This window comes from Babylonia areolata, chromosome 33 (genome assembly GCF_041734735.1).
Source record: "Babylonia areolata isolate BAREFJ2019XMU chromosome 33, ASM4173473v1, whole genome shotgun sequence".
Lineage (NCBI taxonomy): Eukaryota > Metazoa > Mollusca > Gastropoda > Neogastropoda > Buccinidae > Babylonia > Babylonia areolata.
The window spans coordinates 15,715,953-15,720,952 of record NC_134908.1 but is presented as its reverse complement, the minus strand read 5'-3'; the positions used below and the strand labels follow the sequence as shown (position 1 = coordinate 15,720,952).

At 42.6% G+C, this 5,000-nt stretch overlaps 1 protein-coding gene across 2 annotated transcripts in view; it reads left to right on the top strand.

Moving 5' to 3' along the window:
- The window catches only part of LOC143277037 (dyslexia-associated protein KIAA0319-like protein), a 172,026-nt gene that overhangs the window by 7,639 nt on the left and 159,387 nt on the right, over positions 1-5,000 (top strand). The gene's annotated exons all lie outside the window — the stretch shown is intronic.

The window sequence follows — 5,000 nt, the reverse complement described above, 5'->3', positions numbered from 1 at the left end:
TGGTGTGTTTTGTGGGGTTGTGTGGGTGTTTTGTGGGGTTGTGTGGGTGTTTCGTGGGTTGTGGGGTGTTTTGTGGGGTTGTGTAGGTGTTTCGTGGGTTGTGGGGTGTTTTGTTGGGTTGTGTGGGTGTTTTGTGGGGTTGTGTGGGTGTTTTGTGGGGTTGTGTGGGTGTTTCGTGGGTTGTGGGGTGTTTTGTGGGGTTGTGTGGGTGTTTTGTGGGGTTGTGTGGGTGTTTTGTGGGTTGTGGGGTTGTGTGGGTGTTTTGTGGGTTGTGGGGTGTTTTGTGGGGTTGTGTGGGTGTTTGTGTGGATGTGCAGGTGTGTCTTGTGAGAGCTGATAGGTGTGCAGGTGTGTTGTGTGTGTATGGATGGGTGTGTAGGTGTGCAGTGTGGGTGTGGATGGGTGTTTAGTTGTATGACTATGTAGGTGTGTTGTGTTGGTATGGCTGGTTGTTCACTTATGTGGGTGTGGAAGGGTGTTTAGTTGTGCACGTGTTCATGGGTGTGTAGGTGTGTTGTGTGGGTGTGGTTGGGCGTAGGTTGTTGTGTGTGGTTATTTTGTGGGTGTGTTTTTTATATATTGGTTTGTGAGTGTGATGTTTAATGAGGGTGTGGGTATTTGTTTGTTGGTGTGTGTATGTTTTGTGTATGTGGGGGTTTTGTGTGGGTGTGGGGTTTTTTTTTGTGGGTGTGGGTGTTTAGTGTATTGGTGTGTGAGTGTGGATGTTTTGTATGTGTGTGTGTGTGGGTGTGTTGTGTGTCGATGTGGATGGGTTGGTATGGCCTTATCTGAACACCACCATGGGCCACTGTGTGAGATATGTGTAGTTTTTGTGTTGTTGTTGTGCGTTGTGTGTGGTGTTTGCATGGGGATGTATACAACATGTGTGTGTGTGGGAAGGTGGGAAGTAAAAAAATTCTCTCAACTTAACTTGTCAGACCCATTTAACCTGTCATGAGAACCCTTGAAGTGTCTGTGTTCTGATGCGTGTGTGTGGTGTGCATGTCTTAAAAAGTGTCTGTCTGTCTGTCTGTCTGTCTGTCTCAGTGTATGTCTCTCTGTCTTCTGTCTCTCTCTGTCTGTCTGTCTCTATCTGTCAGTCTCTCTTTCTCTGTTTCTGTCTCTGTCTTTCTCCCTGTCTCTGTTTCTGTTTCTGTCTGCCTGTCTCTGTCTGTCTGTCTCTCTTTCTCTGTTTCTGTCTCTGTGTCTGTCTCTCTCTTTTTTTTCTCTGTTTCTGTCGGTCTCTCTGTCTTCTTTCTCTCTGTCTCTGTCTCAGTGTCTGTCTGTCTCTCTCTGTTTCTGCGAACAGATCACCAGTGTTACACTCTCCACCTCCCACACCCTCACCCCGCCCCCTCCCACTCCCATCCCTATCCCCATCCCCACAGCCAGATGTGTATGGGCCTCGCAATTAAACTTTTGTCTGTGTTACTGTCTGTCCGTCTCGTCTGTCTGTCTCTCAGCATGTGAATGCGCTCTTGCTGTCTGGACTCTGTGAACTCTGTGACAGATATTCTATCTCTGTCTGTTTGTTAATCTCTTTCTCTCCCAGTCTCCTGACAAACAAGTGTCTCAGTTTTGATGTTTACGTGCATGTGAGCTGTAACTACTTAGCCTGCAGATCTGTATCAGATACTGTTCTCATTCTTCTGGAGAGAAAGCCAGGGTTTTTTTTTCTTCTTCCCCCCCCCCCCCCCCCAGAGAAGCCAGTTAATCAGTGGAGATCTAGACACAGGGTGGATGTCTGATTGTGCTGCATCATGTTCTCTTAGTATTAGTTTCTCTTTGTCACTTCATATAACAGATTTCTCTTCAGTGTGTGAGAGTTCTTCCCCCAGGGGAGAGCACTTTGCCGCAGTGTAGTAACACACTTTTTAAATTTTTAAAAATTTATTTTTTCTTTTTGTTGCCTGTAAGTGTATTTGTTTTTACTATTAGAGATGGCTTTCTTGCAGTATTTTGCCAACAACAACCCTTTTTCTTTGCTGTTAGTGTGTGTGTTTTGTGTGTGTGTGTGTGTTTGTGTTTTTTTTTCCTTCCTCCAATGAGCATGAGGTCCCTGCTAAACACGGGTCCTCAGTTTATCATCTCATCCAAATGACTAGCATCCAGACCACCTCTCAAGGTCTAGTGGAGGGGGAGAAAATACTGGCAAGAGTGGGGTTTGATCCCATGTTGTGAAGGTTCTCTTGTTTCATAGTTGGATGGTGTTAACCACTGGGCCACCATATACTCCACAGGTGGCAAGAAAGTGGATCTGTAATCTTTTGTATTAATTTTTTTTTTTTATACCTGTTTTATTATTATGATAATGACTAAATCAGTAAATGAGTATTTTTTATTTTTGTATTTGTATTGCTTTTATCACAACCGATTTCTCTGTGTGAAATACGGGCTGCGTCGGTGTACTACAGCAGCACCCATTTTTATTTTATCTTATCCTGCGTGCAGTTTTATTTGTTTTTTCCCATCGAAGTGGATTTTTCTGCTTGCCGTGGGTTCTTTTTTATGTGCGCTAAGTGCATGCTGCACATGGGACCTCGGTTTATCTTCTCATCAAAATGACTAGTGTCCAGATCACCACTCAAGGACTAGTGGCCTAGGCGGACGCGTTACCTCTAGGCCATCACTCCACATAATTATAACATGCATTTTTATATTTACCATTGCTACTTGTTACATCCCAGCCAATTAAACAGAGTCGTATCAAAGCTGTATGATATTATATTGTGATATTCACAAATTATTTTTTTTCCAGTTTTTTTTTTTTTTATGGGGGTCTCCAACTCGTATTTTCTCCATCTTTTGTTGTTGTTTTGTTGTGCATGTTTTTTTTTGTAAAATTTTTTTAAATTTTTTTTTTTAACATTTTATGTACTTTAAAAGATTGTTAAATACCACGTCCCATTTCTTTCCTTCCCACTATCTTCCTTTCTTCCCGCCCCCCCTCCCCTCCCCTCCCCTCACATATATACTTTTCCATTGATGTACAATTCTTTGTCTGTTTGCCTAAACTAATGTGTTAATCAATGGACAATATCATATATCTGTAATCACCAGACAAGAACATCCTTAATCATGGACGGTGTCTGTTTGGCAAATTACTTAATTATCAGCGTATATATATATATTACATCCAGACTCATTCTTTTGTGGTGTGTCATTGTGACATAGGGGGTTGACTGGCATATATATACATGTACGATACATCTATTTCTGCGGCCAGTCTTTCGATTATGGAGTGTTGACCTTGTTGTATTTTAGTGTGTTGACAAGGCCACTGGTGTTATGTTTGGGCTTTTTTTAATTTTTTATCTGGTTCTCTGATCGTTTAATTTAACCCCATGACGGCTGAACATTTGTGCTGGAGATCAGACATCATTGTGACATGAATTTGAAATGTAATTGCTTTTTGTGTGTGTGTGTGTGTGTGTGTGTGTTATCTTCAGTGATTTTGTTGGAACAATCACAAGAGGGGAAAAAAAAAATCTGAATAGAAGAGTGACTGACACTGTGACCCTGTAAGCTGCTCTCTTATCTCCGTGAGGCGACAGCCCCGCCTTCACCCGACGAGCGTTATCTCTTTGTCAGCAGAAGTGAAGGGGTTAACCACTTTGAAATGATTTCCCATGTCATCTGGATTGCACCATCAAGCTCAGGGGGGGAGGGTGGGGGGAGGAGGGGGGGGGGGGAAGGGGAGGGGGAGGGAGGGGAGGTTGGGGATGAAACATACAAACAAAACAAATCAAAACAAGAAAGTGCAGTAAACAAAAACCAAAACCCACACAAGGGAGGTAGACAGACCGTTCAATCTCTCCCTCCTTGACGCAGCAGAAACATTAACCCATGGGGGCCAGGAGGAGACCCATATCCATTTTCCGCTCCAGGGAGAGGAGAAGGGGGAGGGGGGGGGGGCGGGGTAGGGTAGGGTGGTGGGTAAGGGAGGGGAGGGGGGAGGACATCAGGGGGAAATAACAATGCCAAGCTCTTTTCATCCCTCCCACCCTCCCATACCCCAGCAGATTTATATATAGACTTCACAAAAGGTTGAGGAATGCATCGTAAAAGAAGGTATGTTTTTCATAAAATGATAATGATAAAAATAGAAATAGTAATAATGATAATAATGATGATAATAATGATAGTGATATTGATAATAATATTAATAATAATACTAATAATACTTTTGAAGCACAGTATCAATAAATCTGCTCTAGGTGCTTTGCAAAACTTTTATTTTTTATTTTTTACATAACACATTTCATCAATGCTACATACAGACACCAAAATGTGACTTGCAAACTACACACACACACACACATGTACGTACACATGTACATTTTAACATACATATATGTACATAGCATCTGCACTCCACACATGTGCACACATTGGCTCTTAACTTTTTGTGAACCCTGTATGAATTGATTTTAGTTCCTGGCCAATATGCAATGTACATTGTACTAATTGTAACATATCACTTTTCTGTCACAAAATTTCTCTGTGTGGATTTTGATGCTGCTCTCCTTTGGGAGAGCTCGTCGACACAGAGCAGCTGGGCCCTTATATTTTTGTTCTGTTTGTTGGTCCATTTGTTTGTTTTTTTGTTTTGTTTTTTATCAAAGGGATTTTTTTTTTTTTTTTTTTTTTTGCCAAGGACAGCGGTTTGTTGCCATAGGTTCTTTGATATGTGGTAACTGCATGCTGCACAAAGGGACCTCGGTTTATCATCTCATCTGAATGACAAGCGCTCAGACCACCAGTCAAGGTCTAACGGAGGGGCGGAGAAAATTCTGGCAAGTGGTGGGATTCGATCCTGCACGCTCAGGTTCTCTTGCTTCTTAGGCAGATGCGGAACCACAAAACCACTACCCCACTTCAGATTGTGTATATGTATGTAATACCAGTGTCTGCAAATTTGATGAAGCGTTATTTCCCCAAGCCCTCAAGAAAAAAACTGGTGCAAGTTCCCCTCCCCCCCTCCCCTCTTCCCCTTGGCA